This window comes from Scyliorhinus torazame, chromosome 7 (genome assembly GCF_047496885.1).
Source record: "Scyliorhinus torazame isolate Kashiwa2021f chromosome 7, sScyTor2.1, whole genome shotgun sequence".
In the NCBI taxonomy this organism is placed as follows: Eukaryota; Metazoa; Chordata; class Chondrichthyes; order Carcharhiniformes; family Scyliorhinidae; genus Scyliorhinus; species Scyliorhinus torazame.
In genome coordinates this window covers 234,139,682-234,165,830 of record NC_092713.1, presented here as the reverse complement: position 1 = coordinate 234,165,830, position 26,149 = coordinate 234,139,682, and the positions used below count along the sequence as shown (strand labels likewise).

The 26,149-nt window shown below is 44.8% G+C and overlaps 1 protein-coding gene and 1 long non-coding RNA gene across 2 annotated transcripts in view; both read left to right on the top strand.

The window, feature by feature from the left end:
• The window catches only part of LOC140426898 (uncharacterized), a 139,288-nt gene extending 138,058 nt beyond the window's left edge, over positions 1-1,230 (top strand). The window contains exon 5 of the transcript XR_011948335.1: positions 673-1,230. The gene's annotated coding sequence lies outside the window, so the exon portion shown is untranslated. The remainder of the gene's footprint in view (positions 1-672) is intronic.
• A 20,646-nt stretch (positions 1,231-21,876) lies between these two features.
• LOC140427456 (uncharacterized) lies at positions 21,877-24,158 on the top strand. The gene is made up of 2 exons (XR_011948499.1): positions 21,877-21,974; positions 22,478-24,158. It is a non-coding gene; the product is annotated as an uncharacterized lncRNA (long non-coding RNA).
• Positions 24,159-26,149: the final 1,991 nt, after the last annotated feature.

The window sequence follows — 26,149 nt, the reverse complement described above, 5'->3', positions numbered from 1 at the left end:
TTGGAGGACAGTTGCTGGGTCCCGATTGGATCTGCCGCCTACTGGGCTCCACCCAGATAGGCGGGGTATAAGAACCCGGGTTACTCCCCGCAGCTGCATTCTGTGACTGAGCTGCTGGGGAACAAGTCTGAACAAGTCTGCTCAATAAAGCCTCGATTGAAGTTCTCTACGTCTCGCCTCGTGTGTGATCAATGGTGCTACACACAGTAAGAAGTCTTACAACACCAGGTTAAAGTCCAACTGGTTTGTTTCAAACACTAGCTTTCGGAGCGCAGCTCCTTCCTCAGGTGAATGATCTGTAAGAGTATGGATTCATGTCGCATTACATTCATCCCCCACCATCTGGCCTGGGCTTGCAAAATCCTACCAACTGTCCTGGCTTGAGACAATTCACACCTTTTTAACTTGGGGTTACCCCTATATCTGGTATAGATTGTATAGACCTGCAAATGCTCGCATTCAAAGCATTGTCTTGCATCTTTGACTTTGTCCATATATATGTTTCTGGAACATACCTCTTCATTCACCTGAGGAAGGAGATGCGCTCCAAAAGCTAGTGTTTGAAACAAACCTGTTGGACTTTAACCTGGTTTTGTAAGACTTCTTACTGTACAAACCTGTCAAGGGGGAACCGTTGAATTTTGCCCATTAACTTTGTTTTTCTCTCCACAGATGATGCCAGACCTGCTGCATATTTCCTGCATTGTCTGTTTTTATAATCCCCAAAAACTAAATATGATCATCTAAATATAACCAAATTATCCAATAATTGATCACTGGCAGAGGTGGATTTGCACTTTGTGTGGTCCTGCGCTCACGTTAATTTCTGCTCCCCCCACCCCCTGCCGCCACTGCCAATGATATCAGGCCCCTTCCAGTCAATGGCATTATGCCTCTCCCAATGATGTCATGCCCCTCCCACCCTGGCCACTATTACCCCACAGAACACAAATTGATCACTGCAAACATGATTTAGTGCTTTTTAACTTGTTGAAACATGTATGAATAATTGCTGAACTGGATTCCAAGCTTACCTCGTGTCAGAATGACGGCAATGATGGTCAATCTCGTGATGTGAGTCTTGAGGCGAACAAACGTGGAACTTGCCGATGAGCAACGAGATGGAAAAATCAGCCGATGCCATCACTGCAGCACAGTCCAGTGCAAGACAGAATGAGCCAGTCCTGTGCAGGAGCAAATACTCCCATCAACAAGATGCATTCACTGCCATTCAGTATATTTCAGAGTCTCATTCAGTTTCAAAAGTTAACTTCCTCTCAGAAAATCAAAGAAGTTATTGCCATAATTTCACGTGAGTGGAGTGCCCAGTGAGTCCAATATCAGTGGCTCTGTCTGCAGGATTCTGTTCTTTGTCTTATACTTTGAGTATAAGAATTGGCAAGTCATGTTGCAGCTGGAGAGAACCTTAGTTAGACCACACGTGGAGTATAGTGTTCAATTCTGGTCGCCACACTACCAGAAGGATGTGGAGGCTTTAGAGAGGGTGCAGAAGAGATTTACCAGATTGTTGCCTGGTATGGAGGGCATTAGCTATGAGGAGCGGTTGTTCTCACTGGAACGAAGGAGGTTGAGGGGAGACCTGATAGAGGTCTACAAATGTATGAGGGGCATAGACAGAGTGGATAGTCAGAGGCTTTTCCCCAGGGTAGAGGGGTCAATTACTAGGGGGCATAGGTTTAAGGTGAGAGGGGCAAGGTTTAGAGTAGATGTACGAGGCAAGTTTTTTACGCAGAGGGTAGTGGGTGCCTGGAACTCGCTACCGGAGGAGGTGGTGGAAGCAGGGATGATAGTGACATTTAAGGGGCATCTTGACAAATACATGAATAGGATGGGAATAGAGGGATACGGACCCAGGAACTGTAGAAGATTGTAGTTTAGTCGGGCAGCATGGTCGGCACGGGCTTGGAGGGCCGAAGGCCTGTTCCTGTGCTGTACATTTCTTTGTTCTTGTTTGTTGTTCTTGTCCTGAAGAGAAGTTCTGAAGTCTTGAGAGTGGTGGTGGTTAGAACTAACAGCATGTGACAAGCTGCCACCACTATATTACGCCTGCAAATACAACAGGGAACAGGAAACTTTGCTTGTTTTTTTTTTATCCCTCCTCCTTAATCCAGGGCACTCTTGCAAACTCCACTTCTCGGTGGCTTAGTTAAGCTTAGTACAGACCAAAAATGGAAGCAGTGCTTTTGTTGTCTGTTGAATTCAACAGATAACAAAAGTTTGACATATTTTAAATTGTTAGAGGAGGGGTGGCTCATTTTGTTTTAATAATCAGAATCAGACTTTGAAAGTTGCTGGCTGTCTGCCTGCCCAGCCCTGGCCTGAGGGTCGACTGGCCTTGAGGGTCAACAAGCTGTTTAGCACAGGGCTAAATCGCTGGCTTTGAAAGCAGACCAAGGCAGGCCAGCAGCATAGTTCGATTCCCACAACAGCCTCCCTGAACAGGCGCTGGAATGTGGTGACTAGGGGATTTTCACAGTAACTTCATTTGAAGCTTACTTGTGACAATAAGCGATTTTTATTTCATTACTCATGCCGCTCTATGTGTCCGGTGGCATAAACGAGTCCCATTCATCAACGTGAAGGCGTTCCACAATGTCCAGCTGATATGGTTCATGAATGTGTGCATGTTTTCCAAGGAGTGTGCATGATAGTTAGATCCTTGGGAAATTACAAATCCCTGGAATATTCTAGGGTCAACCAAGGATGGAGAAATTGCTTGGAGGGCCAAAGGATACCCACTGAGGTCTTGGCTGATGACGCCAGAGCAAAGGCCTGAGACCTGTTGCTCTTTTATCTTTATTAATAATAACCACAAGACGCGAGTACATTCCGTGTACTGGACAAATGACCACACGACCAGTATATTAGTTCAATTATTGTTTATTGTTAAACATAGGCTTAGTTCTATGCATAATAATCTACACGCGGCTACACATTAATCTATACCTAACAGCTTAAATGACCTTTACTTAACTTTCAAGTGACCGGCTCTGTGCAGGTTAGACAAGGCCTTTGTCTGAATCCCCATGTGTGGCGGCTGGAAGTTGTCAGGTACATCTAGGCTCTGGCTCGTCCTTCAAGTAGCGATCGCGGATCCTTGAACTTGGCGGTCGATGTGCTGCAGTTGGTGGGGCAGAGGACGGTCCCAAAAGAGACAGAATACTGGTTGCGCAGTTCTCTTATCCTCCGATCTTTTGCGCTCTTTTGGGTGGTCCTAACTCGGGATCCAATGGATCGATAGGATTTCAATAGCCCTAATCGATTCTGGCCAATTAGGGGCGGGTACCTTGATAACTGGGCGGGTCATATTTGTTATTGTCCAAGGCACATATGCACTCCATAATAAGGTGAATAGGCGCCCCCGAGTCTGTTACTACTGCTATGTTTCAATCCGAGTCCCATTGTCCTGGGGAGATCGGTGATTGACCTTAAGCCTATGTATAACAATAAACAATAATTGAACTAATATACTGGTTGTGTGGTCATTTGTCCAGTACACGGAACGTACTCGTGTCTTGTGGTTATTATTAATAAAGATAAAAGAGCAAGTATCTGTGTAGGTCTGGTTTCCTCTGCACAATACACAGGGGCTGTGTATCGTCTGTGTTCAAATCTGACCACAATTCCCATTATCCTTTGCGGGCGGCCATTTTAGATGGCCACAGACCAAAGCAGAGGCTCACTACAATGAGGCTAACAGTGCCACACAGTCTGTGACTGAGCAGCGCATCAGGCTCCTTAAGATGTGTTTCTATAAGTCCAGTGGGACCTAAAGTACTTTCACCAGAGGTTCTCCCGCATCCTGGTGGTTTGCTGTGTCCGATATAACTTGGCACAGCAGCAGAGCAACCACCTTACTGGTGAAGACCTGGAGGAGTGGAATGTCTCCTCGGATGAGGAGGAAGACCAGGAGGAAGTGGAGGAAGAGGTCCGAGAGGAGCCGGAGAGTAGAGGACAGGCAGAAGGACCAGGGTTGCCCTCATCGCTTCCTGCATCACATGTTGTCCGATAGCTCAAAAAGCCCCCCACCCCACCCACCCCACCCAAGATCGTGCTAAACCCTCCGTGACCACGGAAAGAGGTTTGCAATAAACCTTAATCATGAGGACCCTGTACCTGTTGATGAGAAAATGCAAGAGGGTAATGACGACTCGCAATGCGAAAAGCTCTGTGATGTACCTCAGCTATTGCTTATGTCTCACTCCTGTCTATCTGCTGCCAGCACACTGACTCCCCGGCTCATGTGCAAGTGAGGTTCAGCCCTAGTTCTCTTTGTCGCATAACCCTAGAGGGGGAAGAGGGGAGAGGGTCTAGGGTCACTGATTAACACCCAAGTTCTTTCAGGAAATATTTTATTTTCACTTTGAGTGGGCCTAACTGTTTGCCTGACTTTGAGGTTATGTGATAAGAGTTGTGTCCAGGTGGCGTGAAGCGCTATCCCACTGGGAGGAGGGTGAACAGCAGTGTGGCCTTAAGGTTGTGAAGAACAACAGTTTTAATGAGCATTTGTGAAATTTGATTCAGAACCAACTGTCTGTGCCTAACTTCACCTATGCCCACTCTGAGCCCCTACAATTCCTGAAATTTGCAACCCACTATGTCCAGGTTTATTCCCAGGATGTACTTCAGATGTGGAGGTGGTTTGCTGCCTTCCATGCCCTGTTGCCCGAGATGCTCTTGGCTGGCATTCTCTAGAGGGCTGGCCTACTTTCGGGTGGCATTGGCGTTGCCGCATCACCCAGTTCAAGTGGCTGCCCCTAAGGTGCACCGATATCAGGAAGGGGGATTCAGAAGGGCTGGTCACGCCCAGGCTCTCCTATGTGGAAGGCCCAGGAGGTGCTTCAGCGGAACCTCCTCCCTCTAGGTGTACGTGGGCCCCTGGGTTACCCCATGGGGTGGAGGGGCAGTTTGAGTGAGTCCCAGAAGCTTTAACGTCATCTGGCGCTGCCAGTCCCGGAGACCCGCCATTGTCTGGACCATGGTGTTGAATCCCTCAGCTTTGGTCCTCAGGTACTGAGCCATGCCTCGGAGTTCAGCAGTCATGGGTCTGACATCTTTCCCCAGGATTTCCACTGTGGTCGCCACCCTTGCAGTGCTGGCCTGAATGGCACGCAACATGGCCTGCAACAGGAGGCTTTGGGGCTCTTGTATTCAACATTGCAATCTCAGGAATATTGCTGACAACCTCTGCTGGGATTCCTGGCTCTGCCTTTGCATCTCAGGCAGCTGAGGACAAACATGCCCAGAGGCATGGCACCTGGCTGGGGCAAAGCTGTGTCCTGGGATCCAGCAGACCTCCGATTGTCCAACCCCTGGGACGTTCCTGCCTCAACATGATGTAGGGCTGCACGGTAGCACAAGTGGCTAGCACTGTGGCTTCACAGCGCCAGGGTCCCAGGTTCGATTCCCCGCTGGGTCACTGTCTGCATGTTCTCCCCGTGTCTGCATGGGTTTCCTCCGGGTGCTCCGGTTTCCTCCCGCAGTCCAAAGACGTGCAGGTTAAGTGGATCGGACATACTAAAAATTGCCTTTGTGTCCAAAACAGGTGAGGAGGGGTTATTGGGTTATGGGGATAGGGTGGAAGTGAAGGCTTAAGTAAGTCGGTGCAGACTCGATGGGCCGAATGGCCTCCTTATGCACTGTATGTTCTTTGGTTTTGTTAAAGAAGCAGTGTAGTGTTCACCAGAAAGTGACTCAGAGGCCTACCTGCTACGTTTGCCCACCAAGATGTGTGTCTCTGTGATGGTGGATGGTCCATGTGATAGCTGTGACACTTCACCCGTGTCCTCCTCCATGATCTTCTCTGAGGTGTGGGCGGTGGGGCACTGCTGGTCAACAGGCCAGGCTCTTCGGTTGATGTTAAGGCAAGGCAGGGGGCATGCTTTTAGTACATAGCCTGGTGAAGGATTTGGACTTCAAAGTGCTGACTTCAGATTGATCACCTGAATGAAGGTGCAGTGGCTCCTCACTTTTCCCCTGCAGGCCAACCTCGCTCTCAGAGCAGTCCCACTCCTGCTCCTGCCCTGCGAGTTTAATGGCCTTCTCCTCAAATGGAGTCAGGATCCTCAGTTCGGGCATTCCACCGCCTGATCCCTCTCTCTCTCGACGCTTGTGGGCGATCTTCTCCTGCACGAACACAAAAGAGGATAATGTGGGCTGGACATCTGGTGGCTCACAGCACCATGATAAGTAGCATGTGTGAGCACTGCACCTAAGCAGGAAGGGGTTCTGATTGCAGGGGGGTTTAGGATAATTGGAGGTCTGGTGCTGGGAACCTGCCAGATACTGACTTGTATATTCCAGGTGACCTTCCGGGGTGGTGATGGAAGGGTGGAGCGCCAAGGGGAGACATGGAGCACTTACTCTTGCTGATCATAGTTGGTCATTCACCATTTTCTGACACTGCATTCCTGTCTTCTTGGTCCAGGCTGCTGGCACCATCTCCCAGGTAGGGTTCATAACCTTGCTGGATGGTCTACTGCCAGTCTGAAGGTAGATAGTTGCCTTTCTGTCTTCCACAGCATACAACATTCTTGTGAGGGTCCCCTCGGTGAATCGAGGAGCTGGTTTCTTGGCTGCCATCCTCCTGGATTGACTGTGATCCAGGTCGTGTTGCCAGGGCTGGTGGGAATCGCACCGAAATTGTCGCTGAAAATGACTCTTTGCCATGTTTTGGGAAAATTCCGCCCACTATTGGAGGAAGAGGCTTGATCATGACAGATGGCTCACCAATTTGCACTGCAAATGATTTAATGACACTTGAGAATTATACATTCCAAAACAAAACATAGGTACATTGCTCGTTAAAATCATTCAGCATGACAACATTCAGAAACAAGTACCTTCAGCACAGATAAAGAAAATGCCCTGCACAGCATTACTGTTAATCACAGACCTTTAATATATTTGCGACGCAGAATGCTAATTTTCAGTCATGACACCTTCAGCCCTCCAGATGGTGCCAGTTCTCAGCATTAGCAAAGAATGAGAACCGTCATGAGGGAACCAACATATTTCCATTTTCCCATGGATTACAAAGTGGGCCAGAAGTTAGATTTGGAGTTGGAGACGAAGAGCATTAAAATCTGTATGACTCATTTTTAAAAGGAAAAACAATCTTAACCTTGTTTTAACCCAACAAAATGGAGAATAGCATGCAGATTTTGTTTATATCAAAACGTAAATGTTCGAAAATGTACCCTGTTGCTCAGGAAATGTGTTTTATCACACAGTGCTGGAAGGCAACTTTAACTAACGCTTCAAAAAAGTGCAACATGATCTCCACCCTGCTTGTCGAAAACATTGATAGCTAAATATGTCTGTGGCACCAGGGAACGCAATCACACCCATCCTTCAAACTTGACAAAACACACTTTTATCCTATAGCTATGTGTAGAGGCGAGTCAGAACTCGATTTGTTTCCCAGCATAGATTATCCATTCGCCTTAGTTACTCAACAATTACCAGCTCCAGAACATTTTAAAATACATGCCAATTACTCAGAAGCTATTAATTGATCAAAGTAATTGGGGTAGTTAACAGTAAGTAACCAATTTATATTTGTATGATGATATTTGTTCCTGTGTGAATGCCATTGGAGTCCTTAATGTTTCAGTGAATTAATTTGTACTACGAAATGCTCAGTCATGTGGAACCCTCCCTTTTATCAAAATGTTTCACTCACACCGATCACAAGATCCTTATGGACTAGGATGGCAATTTGCCTCACCATCATTCATCCAACCAGAAAGGGGCAGCACGGTAACATTCTGGATAGCACAATTGCTTCACAGCTCCAGGGTCCCAGGTTCGATTCTGGCTTGGGTCACTGTCTGTGCGGAGTCTGCACATCCTCCCCGTGTGTGCGTGGGTTTCCTCCGGGTGCTCCGGTTTCCTCCCACAGACAAAGATGTGCAGGTTAGGTGGATTGGCCATGATAAATTGCCCTTAGTGTCCAAAATTGCCCTTAGTGTTGGGTGGGGTTACTGGGTTGTGGGGATAGGGTGGAGGTGTTGACCTTGGGTAGGGTGCTCTTTCCAAGAGCCGGTGCAGACTCGATGGGCCGAATGGCCTCCTTCTGCACTGTAAATTCTATGATATGATAACAATCTACCTCAGTGCTAAAAAAAAAGGCGGTGTATTTATACAACTTCTTTCTCAAGATTCCTCAAAGCACTTTACAACCAACACCTTTTGACGTGTTGTCATATTTGGAATGTTGGAAATGTGGCAGCCAATTTGCGCACTGCAAGTTCCTACAAACAGCAATCTGACAAATCTGTTTTCACGATGTTGCCCAAGGAGTAAATAGTGGCCAAGATGCCAAGGAGAATTCACCTGCTTTTCGTCAAAATAATGTACTCATCTGATATGGCAGAAAGAGCCTTAGTTTAAAAATCCATCTGAAAGATGGCAGTTTAGCACTCCCTCAGTAGTGCACTGGAACTGGCTTTGGCTTCTAGACTGAATTAATCAGCAAGGCAGATTTGAAGTACTTGCATCTACTTGCAGCTCTTCCAGGGCGTACTTACAGTTCAACTTGTTTTTGTGAGGGCAAGGGCACCAAGTCAGCACCTTTTATAAGGTTTTATACATTTAAAAATGTTTAATTTACCACAGAAAATCTAATGTACACCAATGAAACGAGTAAGCACGGTAGAACAGTGGTTAGCACTGTTGCTTCACAGCACCAGGGTCCCAGGTTCGATTCCCGGCTTGGGTCACTCTCTGTGTGGAGTCTGCACATTCTCCCTGTGTCTGAGTGGGTTTCCTCCGGGTGCTCCGGTTTCCTCCCACAAGTCCCGAAAGACGTGCTGGAAAGTGATTTGGACATTCTGAATTCTCCCTCTGTGAACCCGAACAGGTGCGATGTGGCGACTCGGGGCTTTTCACAGTTACTTCATTGCAATGTTAAAGTAGACCTACTTGTGACAATAAAGATTATTATAAATTATTATAAAATGGTTTGATCTATTTTCTAATCCATTTTCAATGATTTAACATCAGGTTATTCACAGGTGGCAGACTAGATCCTTGTGTTAAAAAACACTTATCTTTCATGATAAACCCATTTTCATGTATCCCCATAACGCCACCCAACCTTTGGGCACTAAGGGCAATTTAGCAAGGCTAGTGAACCTAACCTACATTTTTCGACTGTGGGAGGAAACCGGAGCACCCGGAGGAAATCCATGCAGCACTGGGAGAATGTGCAAACTCCACATAGACAGTCACCCAAGGTCAGACTCGAACCTGGGTCCCCGGAGCTGTGGGCAGCAGTGCTAACCACTATGCCACTGAGCCGCATCTGAGATGGCCATCTGCAAAGAATGATGGGAATTATGGCCAGGTTTGGGACACGGACAAGCTGCAGCTTGTATCTTTGCAAACGGCAGTCCAGAAGTATGCAGGAATTCACACTTGCAAATGGGCCATTCAAGGCGATTAAAATAACAATGGGACCATCAGGTCCATCGCATCATCTTCCAGACTAGGCGGCACCGAGGTCCTGCTCAGAGCCCTCCCAGGATAGGCCACTGGTGCCCACCCCAAAAGTGATGTGGCAGCCCCTGATTGGATGTGACCAATCAGAGGGTGGAGCCCTGAGGAATTGATTGACAGTGACCCAGAAACTGCCCACAAAAGGAGCGGGGGAAACTCAAGCTAGTTAAAAGACAATGCTGCCATGATTTCTGTCTCTCTTGGATCCGGCCTATGCCAACCCAAGTGCAGCATAACGACCAGACAAGTTCAAGACCAACGATCGCTACCAGACGGATGAGCCCAGCAGAAACAGAGCCACTTCTTCCGCCCAGCCACGCAAGATCCGGACAATGGCCTTGTCCATCTGCATAGAGCCGATTGCCCTGAAGTTAAGGATAGGTTATTGTAGTTGTTAGGTGTAGTTTAACTTGTAATGTTTTGTGTTGCATGTCGAAGTAATCCTTGTGTGTAAATAAACCATCTTTGAACTTGAAGACTAACTGGTTGTCATAGATTATCATAGAATTTACAGTGCAGAAGGAGGCCATTTGGCCCATCGAGTCTGCACCGGCTCTTGGAAAGAGCACCCTACCCAAGGTCAACACCGCCACCCTATCCCCATAACCCCACCCAACACTAAGGGTAATTTTGGACACTAAGGGCAATTTATCATGGTCAATCCACCTAACCTGCACATCTTTGGACTGTGGGAGGAAACCGGAGCACCCGGAGGAAACCCACGCACACACGGGGAGGATGTGCAGACTCCGCACAGACAGTGACCCAAGCCGGAATCGAACCTGGGACCCTGGAGCTGTGAAGCAATTGTGCTATCCACAAGGCTACCGTGCTGCCCCACAGCACGTGGTCCTTTGATCGATATCTGGTAAAGCCTTGTGGCGGTATCATTTGATACATGGCGACTCTAAAGACCATCATTATTAATTGGCAACATTATTAGTGCTGATTGGCAACAACTTATGTATTCAACTTGGAGCAGAGTGGGATTTCCCTCTACTCATCCTGGTGATTACTGCCGGCACCAGGATCAGCACCTTGAAATTTACACACTGCCCAGCACCCATATTTTCGGGACCCCCATCCATCACACACTTCGGGGAAGGGGGAGGAAGGGGCCAAAAATGCAGCCATATTGTTGGTCTTCTGCCCTCTTCCCAGATGGTTTCCACATTTTCTCCATTGCATATGAACCTCATTCCGTATCTTGGACATTTTGACTCTTTGGGAGCGATTTAATTAAATGGGAACAAAGTCCCAAAGTTCTCACAGTGCCTGGAAACTCATTGCTATCAAACATCACCTGGGCTAGATAGGGGGCCCCAGTGGGGAATGCACAACAAAGGCCGCACATAGCACCATTTTCTGCACTGAAGACCTCTACTCGTCAGAACTCCTCAGTGTCGCGAGAGATCGGGATGCCAATTATAAATCGCACCCTCCCTGCACCCCCACAACACCCGCGCAGGGCACCCCCGGCCTGATCGTTACTGTGCAAAAAATGCCAGCATCGCACCTTGGCAGTGCCCCTGCAAGCTGGCAGTGCCACCTGGGCAACTTGGCAGTGCCAGGCTGGCGCCCAGGTGGTACCAGCAGTGCTGGGGTACGACCCTGCCCAAAAGACAAGGCCCTTGGGGCCCAACCCCCTGGGAGACCCCTATGAGTGCCATTCCATCTGTTCCCAGTTTGTGGAGACCCCAGTGCTGAACGGCACTCGCCCAATGTCTCCGAGGTGAAGGGGATAGATCCCAATGCCTTGGATGCCTCGGGAAACTCGCTGTCTCGCTCTAATATGCAGATTTGCCAAAAAATATGATCCCAAAAAACCATCCAGAAAATGGTTTCAAGTCGCAACGCGATCTCGCGAGGAATTGCGAGCCGGGTAGATTCTGGGAGCGGAGTCCCTTGGCTTCTATCAGCCACGTTGCACCGCGGCACGCTGCTTTTTGGGTGCAGCGTGGCCGTTCGATCGCGCCCATTGTCTTCTTTTTGACAACAGTATACTTACTATGCTTCCTTTGGCAATTTACTCAAACTTATCATTTGCTTCTAAAAGCAACAAGATGAATAGAAAAAATATACCACAAATTTAAAGGGAGCAATGCGATTAAGCCTGCAGTTACATCAGACTTCATAACCTTCATGTTGCTATGGTAGGCTCAAGCTTGGAATCCCAACCCTAATCTGCAGACAATGATCTCAAAAGCTTAAGTAGAGAAGGAGCAGGAACAATATAAGGCTGGTCGGTGGTCAAAGGCAAACAGCATAGTGGAGAAAAAAAGGTGAAAGGGTGAACTGGTTGGAAGAAACGAATCCTTAATGAAGCTGGCCGGCATTTAACTGTGATAACACACATTTTAAATAACACAAAGACACAAAGAGGTGAATTTTACAGCCAACCCCCCACCCTCCCCCACCACTAGTGAATTTCAAGGCAGGGGGTGTGTATAAAATAGAGCAGCCAGGTCAGCCCATGTCCATCCCACCCACCCATGGCCTCATCTTACAGGGGATGCACAAGGTGTCATGCAGTTCGCCCACAGGCCTATTGAGGCCTTTAACACAATTGATGACCACTTGAGTACCTTACTGCTCCTCACTATTATGAAACATGTGGCTGGGGAGGATGAAACTGCATGGGCTAAAGACAGGAAGGAAGGGGGGCACCACGTTTGCTGGGGGAGTGCCCTGTTTCATCATCAGCACATTCCCAAAATGCTACCTTCCCTTTGTGCCTCTTCCCATCCACCCCCAAGACTCAGGAACTGACCCCCACTCCCACCCCTTACTTGTTCCACAATCCCTGTCCAACAAAAATGCCCAGATATCCCTTCAAGCAACGGCCACTACTTGCTTCTGATACTGCTTGAAGATAAGTCAGCAAATCTATTGTTCGTAAACTTGAGAGATTTTGTGCACTCTCTCGGTGAGCAAGGTTGGGAGTGCGGGAGTGTTTGCTATCAATGGAGGCAGTGGAGTGCAGTGGGGTGATGGAGTCTAAAAGCAATTGCACTTGTTTGATTGTTGAGGGTGCCTTGGAGAGTTGTTTAAGGAGTTAACTGGTGTGAATCCAAAAAAATGGCAAGCGACCTATGTTCTGCAGGATCAATCTAGAGTGGTAGGAAATTTAAATAGAGTAGAGGGAGTCCTAAAGCATCAAGTATTTCAGCCTGATCTGAAAGTGGCAGTAGTGTACATCCCTCACAGCCTTAAACATAGGGAACCATTGCTTGTTGGTGAAGAACTCTGAAAGAGAGATGTGACGTTAATCTGCAGGAGTATTTTGCTGTGCTCAACATTTGAGGAAGAGTGTTTTAGCAAGAAGTGTTGAGAAGGAAGATGCTTGGAGCTGAAGACAGTGATAAGCAATAAGGCGAGGCAATAAGAAAGCAGAACAATGTGACAGCAGGTTTCACACGAGTGGTTCAAGTCTGGAATGCACTGCATGGAAGTATGGTGGAGGCAGGTTCAACCAAGGCACTCAAGAGGGCATTGTATGATTACTTGAGTAGAAACAGTGTGCAGGGGTATGGGGAAATGCAGGGGAATGCCACTAAGTCATGATGCTAATTTGGAGAGTCGGTGTAGACACAATGGGCCAAATGGCCTGCTTCTGCGGCATAACAATTTTGTGGGTGCAGATTGAGAGTGAAGTGATTTAAATGGTCTTCTGGAAGAAATGGAAAACTGCACAGAGACGATAACCTGATTAGTTTATGGTATCAACAACAACAGTTTGGAGCAATCTTCAATTACAAATTTTACAAATCAGCATACTCAGCATACTGACACAAATGATTAAATTTCAAGGATATTAAAGCAAAAGCAAAATACTGCAGATGCTGAAAACCTGAAATAAAAACAAAAATATCCGTTGCAAACAGAAAGAGCATGATCACACAATGTGCTTTTGCAACTAAACAAAATCTTTGGAGGCTCATTTCCCATGGCAATGCCATGACCAGAGTCAACCTGCCTGGTTGAATTTAAACAAAAGCTTAGCAGTTAACTGTTCCCCTGTGTATTCCCCATTCAAACCAACTCACACCCCCTTCTAATGCAGTATAAATTGTTGTTCCCTTTGAGATTTGATATTCTTGTGAATCTGTCCTGATGAGTGCAAGATGAAAAGCTTTAACTACCTGTCTCTTTTTTGACAGTACTTCAAGTTCTATACCGCCAAGCAATTATAGAACAAAAAGTGCTGGAAATATTCAGCAGATCTGATAGCATCTGTGGAGAGAAAAACAGAAGCAATGTTACAGGTGAATAACCTTTCATAACCCAAGAAAGGCCATTGACCTGAAACATTAATTCTGTTTCTCTCTGATCTGTTGCGTATTTCCAACATTTCCTGACATCACACCCATGGTGATTGAGATGCTCTCTTTATAAGAAAAAGGACTTGCATTCCCCTAGCACCTTTCACATCCTCAGAACTTCCCAAAGCATGTTACAGTAAATTAAGCATTGTTGAAGCAATTGTTCATAGATCATAGATCATAAAATTTACAGTGCAGAAGGAGGCCATTCGGCCCATCGAGTCTTCACCGGTCCTTGGAAAGAGCATCCTACTTAAGCCCACACCCTAGCCCCGTAACCCCACCTGACCTTTTTTGGACACCAAGGACAATTTAGCATGGCCAATCCACTTAACCTGCCCATCTTTGGACTGTGGGTGAAACTGGAGCACCCCGGGGGAAACCCACGCAGACACGGGGAGAATGCTAACCTCTGTGTTACCGTGCTGCCCTGTTGTAATCATGGCAGCCAACTTAGGCACAGCAAGTGCCCACAAATCAGCGTGGAGGTAATCGTCAGATAATTTGATTTTTAGAGATGTTGGTTATCATAGAATTTACAGTGCAGAAGGGATCAATATTGGCCAAGTCACCAGGGAGCATTCCCTTGCCTTCCGAAACAAAGCCAAGGGATCATTTATCTCTGGGCTTCAGTTAAACATCCTACCTGAAAGATGACACCCCCACAGTGAAGCACATCCCATTCGGTGTGGCACCGGAGTTGAATTACTGGCCCATGTCCCTAGAGCGAATCTTAAACACATGTTCTTCTGACCCAGAGGCGCAAATGCCACCCTACTATGAGAAATGAGGATGACAAGTGTTTTCAAACATTTAAACAAACAAAGAGAAACAAAGACTGAGGACCTACATCAACTATGTTTCGCATGGAGAAAAATTATGAAAATTGTATGTGATGATTCAGTAGGCACGTGGCAGTAAGAATTATAAACAGTAGAGCAATGTTGCTTTTTAAAATGTACTTTGATTACTTTAAAGGGTCTTACTGCAGCATGAGTCATGGAGTATAATAACACTGCAGTTTGAGTCACATGCTGCAATAGCACTGCAGTTGAATTCATGAGATGCAGTTGCACATATCTCCTACTAACACATAGCATAAGATCCTAAATTACTAATTGGTAAATGGTAAGATTGCTACTTGTATATCATATAACATAGCATACAGCAGTGTATGTGATATTTAGGAGCATATTTGAAACCAGTATCTTTGATTCTGATCATGATGGTAAACTGGTAAGGACATATATTATTGTTTTTTTAACATGTTTTCTGTTAATGCCACACATACCCATTTGCATGGTTGGAAAATACGGCCTGTAAAAACAGTGAGACTCATTTTTTATTCACGGTATAAGACAATTCAAAGTAAATCATAATTCTATGTAATTTAAATGATCAGAACAGAGCTCTATCTTTAACTTGCATCGATAAACATCATCACCAAGGAAATCTCATGGTATCACAACAAGCAATTGGGTTGTCAAAATCAAAGCCACAATAACCTTTGAGCTCTAGATGACCACATGAGATGAATATTTGATCTAAATCCTCTAAAGACTGTCTAACAATGTGAATGGTTAATTTATTAGCAACTGCAAACATGTACACGTTTGCAAGTTGCAGCAGTGGACATCTATGCAATAGCTTCAAGAGATATTTTGAAAGAAATGTAGTTATTGTCACAAGATTAATGCCCATGAAATGCAAAGCTTCTTAACTGGCACAGAGGCAGTCTAATAAAGTTTAGTTCACTTTATGCTGTGTCTAAGTGCCATGGCTGGGTTCAGTGGCGGAAGACAGCAGCATCACTGTACGCATTCAAAAATGTCAAAGTTGGTGTCTTCCAGATGTTCACTGGCTTGTGTACAAAATTATGCTTTACTTTTATCAATTTATTCAATTGTTGTTGTTTTAGAAGTACTCATCTCAGAAGCCTTATGCTGATTTCTTTTGAATCTGTTAAAAATAATGTAATTAATTTGAGCCTGTACAGCAAGATCCAACAGTATTGTCATTTATCTATCAGAGAGAACAGGAGTGTATAGTGGACCAGAGGAACATATTGAAGGGTAATTGTTAGTTGCAGTACACATAACAGTATATATTTCTGATTTTAAAAAAATTTAAGAGTACCCAATTCATTTTTGCCAATTAAGGGACAAATTAACATGGCCACTCCACCTACCCTGCACATCTTTGGGTTGTGAGGGTGAAACCCACTCAAATACGGGGAGAATGTGCAAACTCCACACAGACAGTGACCCAAGGCCGGGATCGAACCTGGGATCTTGGCGCCGTGAGGCAGCAGTGCTAACCATTGTGCCGCCATGCTGCCCATATTTATGATTAAGAGAATACATTAATCATATTTAATTGAAAATAGAGTAGGGAATGATCAATTGTAATGATTTTCACTCGATGTACATGTGGTAATACATTTTTCAAGTAAAATCATAGCTTTATAGTTACTTTTTTTTCTTCTTCCCAAACCTAGTTCATGTCAATGTTCTATCGTTCTCTCCTGAAGGTTTTGATTCCTGGCTAGGTTCCATACAAATCTACATCCTTCTGATATCACACCCAAATGGCAATTATTCACAAGTGCGTGTAAACTGCATGTGCTGACAGACTATTTTGCCTCAGAGAGTATCACAAACAAATGTAAACCTAGTGTCACTTGAGATTATCGCTACAAAGCTTCCACAAGGAGCCAACAAGCAGAAGTACTAAGAACGCAATTTTATTTTTCCCTCACCAGTCCAATGGCATTGATTACTTTGCCAACAGTCACGAGTTCAGGTTAGACCCCATCAATATCTACCAGGCCTTCCTTTCCTCCACCAAAACCATCTCCAGGCGGTGACAGTGTAGTGGTATTGTCACTGGATTAGTATTCAGAGATCCAAGGTAATGCTCTAAGGACCCAGGTTTGAATCCTGCCATGGGTAAAATGTCATCTGGTCCTTTAGGGAAGGAAACTGCTGTCCTTACCTAGTCTGTCCTGGTCTACATGTGATTATAGATCCATAGGAATGTAGTTGACTCTTAAATGGCCTATCAAGTCACTTTATTCAAGGGCCCGGTTAGCAAAGTCAAACTCCCATAATCAAATACAAAAAGTCCAAGAATCACCCAGAAGAGTAAAGGCCATTTTTTTATGATGTGGAGATGCCGGCGTTGGACTGGGGTGAGCACTGTAAGAAGTCTTACAACACCAAGTTAAGGTCCAACAGGGTTGTTTCGAATCACTAGCTTTCGGAGCGTTCTATCATTCCATCATTCACCCGAGAAGGAGCAGTGCTCCGAAAGCTAATGATTCGAAACAAACCTGTTGGACTTTAACCTGGTGTTGTAAGACTTCTTACTGTGGCATTTTTTAGCTTTACTATTAAATGTCTCCTTAAACCAAACTCGCATGCATACTCACCTCTAACAAGTGCAAGAACTCATATAGAGGTATCAGGCTGGATTCTCTGATTTTGAGGCCATGTCCCCACACCGGCGTGAGAACGGTGGATTTTACGACAGATAAAATGGCGTAAATCGGTCACCGATCCTCCGTTTGTCTGGGGGCTAGCATCAAGGCAGAGTAAAGCACCTGACTCTAGCTGCCGATACGGCCCGGAAAATTGCCAGGTCCGTGGCCGCGCATGCACACGGCGGCACCATGCAACATGGCGGCGGTCGTTCGCGGACCCGACCTGCAAAATAGTGGGTCCCTTTTGGCCGACTCGCATGCCCAGACCACCCCCCAACAGTGCCCCCAGCCCCTGGCAAAGTTCCCCCTGCCCGCAGATCAGCACTCCCCTGACAGTGGCGGCGCTGGACTGAGTCCGCAGCCGCCACGCTGAGTTCCTGACAGATGAGACCATGAGAGACCCACGCTGTCGGGAACTCAGCCGGTTGGGGACGGAGCACCAGGGGGGTGGGCCTCAGGCAACGTCCTGAGGCCGTCGATACGTCGTGCGGCGTACCTTAAGAATATGCCTCTTTGGAGGGGGTGGAGCATCACGAAAGCGGCACCGCCCTCGATTTGGTCGTAAACTTTGATTCTCCGGCCGATTGCCGAACGCGTTTTCGGTGTCGGCGACCGGAGAATCCAGCCCATCATCTCAGCTACCTTTTCTAGTCCTCCCCTTACCCAAGTCAAATCTCTGCTCCAAACCCCCACCGTGGTTCTCTCTTTCCCTCTCTCTGTAGCTCCTCTTTTCCCCCTTCTGCTCATTTCAAGCTTATCGTGTCAATGATTTCTATCGCCTGCTCATTTAACTCCATTCCCACCAAACTGCAAACTACATAATTTTTACCCTAGGTTTTGAAATCTTTCTTTCCTCCTCTCTCAGGAGATTAAATGAATTCTAGGTTTGTTAAAGAATAAATGTAAGTGTGATGCACCGGATATCAGAATTTCTGGGGGGAAGCTGATTAGACTAAGTGGATCTTTCCCTGGCCATCATTTTTCTTCTGGTCATAAGATGAAGTCTTAATTTACCACAGAGTGAGATCTACCATGATTTAATTCATGATAACTTAAGCACCTTAGCTCACCTGATTTTATTTTGCCATGTGGTTAAGTCTAGAGTTTTCATGTTTCTCAACTTCATTTTGAAATATATGGGCCTGGTTCATAATGTGGGACTGATCACAGTGCCACCCACAAAGTGATTTAAGAGACCACATGACCCATGCCCAGGATCAGTCTAGTGTTGGACAGAGAGACAGCTCCAAGAGTGTACCCTTTGCTGTATACTTGTAAATAGTTCTAAGGGGTAATAAAGACTTACAGGGCGGGATTTACTGACCATCCCACTGCATGTTTTTCAGTGGGGGAGACAACCCACCAGTGGGATCTACTGCTCCTGCTGTTGTCAACAGTTTTCCAGTTGACAGCACCTCTCCCCGCTGGGAAAACCATGCGCCGGCATGGGACCGGAATTTCCCCTGGTATGAACAGCCAGTAAATCGCACCCCCAGTTAACCTAAGTATGACTACCAAGACTTCTTCAGACCTGCGGAACCGTAACTAACACCTCAACAGCACATTTTTCTATTGCATACTATCTTCTCAAACCACTTTCCCGGTCCCATTACACTCATCTCCAAGAATAAATCTAAGGTTCTCATGGAGCTCTTTATCACTATGATCAAGATAATTCTGTCAGCTGCAACTGCCAATTCACTCCCTTCCCCAAGCACACTGGGCCAAACCTCCCCTAAAGTTCACCCTCTCCCTCCTGCTCCATTCATTCTATTCCCATTAACCTTCTGTTCTTGATTCACATGTTGGCTGATATTAATGGCTCTCTCACTTCAGGTGCTATCCCTCCTTTAATTCTGCCCTCATCATCCTGCTTCTCAAAAAACACCCTTGATCCCACTGACCTTGCAAACTAAGATTCCATCTCCAACCTCACTTTCCTCTCCAAAGTCCTTTAACCTGTTGTCACCTCCCAAATTTGTGCCCAGTTGCCTGGATCTTGAATCCCTACAATTGGGTTTCCACGCGTGCCATAGTACCAAAACAGCTCTTATCACTGTTCATTTGCAGTGACTCAAACCCTTTCCCTAGCAACAGTCTGAGATTAAACCAGCCTGTTCACAATTTTGGTAGCATATTCGACCCCATCGACATACATGTGCCTTTATTAAGACTATTTCCACCTTAACATCTCCTGACTTCATCTGTCTCAGCTCATCGGCTGAAACCTTCATTAATGTCATTCTGACCTCAACACTTGATGGTTCCAACAAGCTCCTGGCTGATTTCCCATATCTACCCTCCATAACATTGTTGTACTCCAAAACTCTGCTCCCAATAACCTGCACCAAGACCCGCTCACCCATTACTCTTTGCTCACTGACATGCATTGCCCCTTTGTCAAGCAACATCTGGATATTAAAATTCACATCCATGTTTTCAAATTCTTTCAAGGCTTCACCCTTGATTCCTATCTCAGTAATGACATTCAGCCTCTCAAACCACAGGAATCTTTTTTTTATCTGTTCATGGAATGTGGGCATTGCTCATTCGGCCAGCATTTATTGCCCATCCCTAATTGCCCTTGAGAAGGTGGTTATGAGCTGCCACGTTGTAACCAATCACTATTTGTTGATGTACCATTGTCAATGTACTCTGTCGATTATTCTTTTGTCTATTACGTACGTACTGTGTACGTTCCGTTGGCCGCAGAATAATACTTTTCACTGTACTTCGGTACATGTGACAATAAATATCAATCATCATCTCTCTCAATCATCATCAGCTCTTGAACCGCTACAGTCCATGTGTTGTAGGAACACCCACAATGCTGCTGGGAAGTGAATTTCAAGGTTTTGACACAGCAACAATGAAGAATTGGCAATGTAGCTCCAAGTCAGGATGATGAGTGGCTTGGAGGAAAATTACAGATGGAAGCATTCCCATCCATCTTGACCTTCTAGGTAATAGAAGTCGTGGGTGGGAAGGTGAAGTCGTAGGTGCCTTGGTGAGTATCTGCAGTGTATTTATTACAATCCCAAACCAGACCCAAACAGTGGCTAGGATACTGAACCACAATCCCAATATTTTAGTTTATTTGTAAGAATATGCAGAAAGAACGATTCGCTCCATGAAGAAATTCATGAAGAAATAGGGATTTAGTATTTATAAAACAAAACTTTATTAGAAATGCAATATCAAACTCTTTAACTTCATACCCGAAAAAACAGCTTACAATTATCTACTACTCAATTCCCATTAACCAAAAAGAAAAGAAACATACAGCTCTCAATCTATCTTAAAATCAGTAATACTTGCTCTACAGAACAGATTTGCTCCCGTATTAGAACCCCTTCAGACTCTGGTTGAATATCTTCAAAAAGCTGGTTCAGCTGGCATCTTCCTTTCCTCAGACAAGACTGCTCTGTTTTAAATATTAATACTCTTTAATACTGGGAGAGAATTGTGGACTCAGTGTCAGACAGATCAAACTGCAAATCCTCTGCAAAGCTTTTCCAAAATGTCTCTGCATCACTTAGCTCCACCCAGCAATGACATCATCACCTCAAGCTGAAAAACAAATTGACACTGCAGGTTGAAAGCACATTAACTCCCCAGGGACTTTCCCCCGTCAAACCACAGTGCATTAGCCCAGACTGAAAAACACATTCCTCTAGTCAATTTCAACTTCTGGCTCCTAAAAGCTCTCAGGTCTTGCAAAACAAAACCATTTTTAAAAACATGACCAGTGCAGTCAAACACACTATAACCCCAGGCTTTCAACCCTTAAATTGACCCAATATTTAGAAGCCAATATTCCTAAAATCCTCCATTTTTCACACATTTTGTAGGCGGTACATACTGCTGCTACCGTGTGTCGGTGATAGAGCGAGTAAATGTTTATTGTGGTGGATGAGGCGGTACTCAAATGAGCTGATTTGTCTTGGATGGAGTTGAACCTCTTGAGTGTTGTTGGAGCTCACATAAGCATTCCATTATACTTCTGAATTATCCCTGTAGATGGTGGACAGGCTTTGGGGAAGCAGGAGGTGAGTTACTCTCCACAGAATTCCAAGCCTCTGACCTGCTCCTCTAACTTCGGTATTTACAGGGTTACCTCAGGTCAGTTTCTGGTCAGTGGTATGTTGGCTAAAGGCACTATATAAATAGAAGTCCCTGTTATTGTTTGTCTGAACACATCATAAATATGACAAATGTGACTGGGCTATTCTAATATAGCCAATTCAAGCTGCAGGCCTGGACTGATTCTAGATTGTTTGGGAAACAGGCAGGACAGTCCTGAACACTTGGTGACTGGGTAAAGGATATAGGCTAGGTTACTGTTTTAAAAAATCAAGAAATAATCTGAAGCAGAGCTATAAAGCGGGATAAAATTGTAACATGGAAAATGTTGGCTGAGGAATGAAAGAAAACAGGTAGAGCAAGAGAGATGTTTATAACTAGAATAGCTCAAATAAAATGTGTACAATGGCAGTAATGTAATAAAGTGAACTGCTGACATCTCAATCTCATTATCACCATGTTAGGCAATTCTTCAGTTTCTGTGTGTAAGCTGACGCTGTGTCTGCCAAAGGTGTGGGAATCAAAAGAAGTTGCAGTATCGTCAGAAAATGTATCAGACATGACAGGTACAACCGGTTGCATCGCAATAAGCATAATGCATTCATGAACTTTCAACTTTTGGCAGTAATATACAACCACTGTTTACTCTTCATAACCTGTTGCGGAGAAGCACACTCTAGGGAATGTCTTGCTTTTTATCCAAAGATTCTGCTTGATAACATTTGCAACAAAGTAGGCCTTGGTTCTTACAAGCTCCAGCTTGATGTTGCAAAAGCAAACAGAGGAATGCAACAGGAAACAGCCTGTACAAAATACTTGCCTGAGACAGCCATTCCAGTTGAGCTAAACCAGCTCCAACATGTTCAGTCCAAGCAACTCATTCAATTGTGAGTTCCACATCATCTGTTCCAAATTAAATTAAATAGGGGAGGAACGCAAGCTCAGAGGTACACCCATAAAGCAGATCCTAAGTAGATGGACACTGGGGTGCTTGAGGAAAGTCAACTTTATATTGTGTGTGCATATATCTATGCATATAATTAATAATAATCTTTTTTGTTACAAGTAGGCTTACATTAACACTGCAATGAAGTTACTGCGAAAAGCCCCTAGTCGCCACTTTCCGGAGTCTGTTCGGGTACACAGAGGGAGAATTCAGAATGTCCAAATGACCTAACAGCACGTCTCTCGGGTCTTGTGGGAGGAAACTGGAGCACCCAGAGGAAAACCACACAAACACGGAGAGAACGTGCGGACTCCGCACAGACAGTGACCCAAGCCGGGAATCGATGCTGGGACCCTGACGCTGTGAAGCAACAGTGCTAAACACTGTGCTATCATGCAAAGGAGATTCAGAGGTTGTTGTGGCAGTCGGGATCTACACTGTATTGGAAATATTAGAAACATGATGATATTCAGAAAATAGAAATGAACATAATGGAGTATAAAGTGCATAGAAAAAAAGCAAGGGCAGAAAAAGGAGTGGCGTTATCTGTATGTCGGGCAATCCTGTGAGAGATAGGCAGCTACAAAATAAATGACTTTGGTTAGACATTATACTAAAATAAATCCAACCAAACATTTGGATTATGAAACATATCACATGACCAACATAAGGATGACAGTAATTTGCTGTATGAATAAGGATATGCAAGAGCAGGAATGTTACTTTAATGAGACATGGGAGTCTTGTGGTTTAGTGGAGGTAATATCCCTCCCTGAGTCAGAAGCTCTAGGTTTGAGTCACACCACAGGACCTGATGGTCAATGAAGGTGCATTTACAATGCAACCAAAGAGGCTGATCATCAATCTGCAACTCCATTCATCACATGTCAATGACAGACAGTAAATCGAGAGAGATTCCTGGTCAGCCATATGATGGAGCCTTATCATAACTATTCATATCTCCAGATTATAACATGCATGTTGCTACATCAACGTGGACTCCCTGAGTGATCTGTGACACACACCATCAAAAGCATTGCATCAGCTAGAGAGTTACGGTGGGGCAGGATTTCCAGGATTAATGCAGGAAACAAAGCATATTTCTGCAGGAACATCAAGTGCTTTATAGTCAGTTGATAGGTCTGGTGCATCACTACTTTTGACTTAGTTCATCAGGATAGCCACAACCTGCAATGCTCAGCTTTATCTGATATTCATTAATGACCATTATAGATATGTATGTTGTCGTCATCTTGGGACATTGACCAAAGAATGACCAAGAATCAAAAATACCACAGGATTTCTAAAGTTGGCTTTTAAATTAGATCCCAAAATCAGATGACACACTAAATGCATTTGTGTCTCTTTAGATTAACTGCTACACAGACCCCTCCCTAACTAATAATTCCTACTAAACATACAGGTACGTTTATTACCAGATTGGTTTTGCAAGTTTAGGCTTAACCCTACCACTGTTCTTGTACAATGTTTTTCACTCAAAAATGATCAGAAACTAGCTGAAGTTTTTTTTTCTTTGTCCCAACCAGAGTGTTTGTTGCCATGAATCACATAAAATTGGTTCAGTCTTCATTTGACAGGCATTGTGAAAGTGGACCAATTTCCAAGTACCAAGGACACTGTTTCCCAAGATGGAACTACAAAGATAATTGCAAAGACCACAGTTCCATTTTAATGCAATATGGTTCTAACAGGGCAGACATAGATAGTGTTGAAGACCAATGTGCTCATAATTTATAAACCAGAATAATGCCGAAAATTAGAATAAAGAATTCAGATTTTTAAACATTTTGGTACGCTACTTGAAAAATCTACATTTGTTTTCTTTTAAATGCATTGGTCATTCTGAATGTTACAATATTTGGTGTGAATACCATTTATATTTTAACTTGTGTGATCTCAATGTCCCCAAATGGATAAAAGCTCTGTCTATTACTTGCTGCTTATGCCGTTTGGCCACAAGTAGTCCTCAAACAGAACAGGGTGATTTTTAGGATTTTCCATCTGGTTGGAGCAGGTAATATAATATTGGGTACTTCCCTTGCCTTCCAAAACTGCTCACCATTGCAAGATGATTCTGGAATGCAATGATGACCCGCAGCATATTTTCTCCACTGCAATCCATCTCCTTAAGCTCCTAGCCCTTGTCTCTTTCCTCTCACCTCCTGTAAGTGCAAGGTGAACTTGTCATTAAGAGTGATGCAATTCAATCAGCTGCATCTATCTTTTACCTCCTTTCCCCTAGTCGTGCAGGGCAACCTTCCTCAAAAGTAGCTATCCTAATCCTGAATTCACATCCTCTGAGCTCACCTTCTCAACAAGACACATCTCATCTGTACTCTACCCTAATCCCACTAAACTGATAATCACCCAACTTCACTTCCTGACTGGGTTAGCTGATATTATTAACTGTTCTAGCTCTTTAGGTCCTGTCCCTCACTCCTTCAAAACTGTCGCTATCACTCCTCTCCACAAAAATATAATCCTTGCCCAAACGACCATGAAAACGACCACCCCCATCTCCAATTTCCCTTTGTTTCCAAAGAACTTGAACATTTTGGTACCTCCAAAATCCATGGCCATTTTTCCAGTTACATGCTGAAAACCCCCCCAATTATAGCTACAGTGAAATAGCTCTCATCGGTTACAAATGACACCTCGTGAGATTGTGACAAAGTTATCCCTCCTCTCATCTGTTTTTGACCACAGCTTCGCTCTCCAACATTATCCAACTGGGTGAGACTGCACTCTCTTGATTCCATTCTTATCCATCCACCTAAGGGTGCCACAGGGTTGATGCAGAAAGGATATTTCCCCTGGATAGAAGACTCGGATGAAGTGATAGGTCATTTAGGACTGAGATGAGGAATTTTGTCACTCGCTGGTGGTTGGGGGGGGGGGGGGGGGGGAGGAGGACTTTGGCATGCTTGACCTTAAGAGGGATGTGCATCCCTTATCAAGTATTTTCAAGGCAGAGAATAATAGATTTCTAAATATTAAAAATATCAAGGGATATGGGATAGTGCAAGAAAATGGTAGAAAATCAACCATTATCTAGTTGAATGGTGATGTAGGATAGAAGGGCTGAGTGGCCTACTCCTGTTCTGATTTCCTATATTCCTAATCATGGCCAGAAGAGGTCTGAAATTGCTTCCCCTCCTGCTTCCACACCTTGACCCCTGTATTCCTCTAAGGATTTATCCTTGACCCCTTTCTATTTCTCATCCACATGCTGCCCCTCAGCAACATAAATTGAAAATAGTGCCAATTTTCACCTGTACTCTAATGCAGCAGTTCACGATGACAGCACACCACCACCGTCTCAAGGGCAATTAGGAATGGGTGATAAATTCTGGCCTAGTCAGTGATGACCACATCCCATGAACAAATTTTTAAAAAAACAGCTCTCATCACCACCTCTAAGCACCTCTGCTGTTCCTGAATTACCAGACTGCTTGTTCGACATCCAGTACTGGATGAGCAGAAATGTCCTCCATTTAAATATTGCGAAGACTGAACCTCTTGAACCTTGCTCTGAACTTGGTTCTCTAGCCAGCAACTCCCTCCCTCTCCATGAAAAGAGAGGTAAATCCGAACCATTAAGAATGAGCTTTTGATCACATTACTGCAATATCGTCAGACTTCTCTCCTACTTTAGGTCATCAGATTATTATTATGCTCAAATAACTTCACCATATCCATCTTACTTCTAGGTTTGACTATTCTAGTGCACTCCTGGATGGCTTCCCATTTTTGACCCTCAGTCAACTTGAGGTC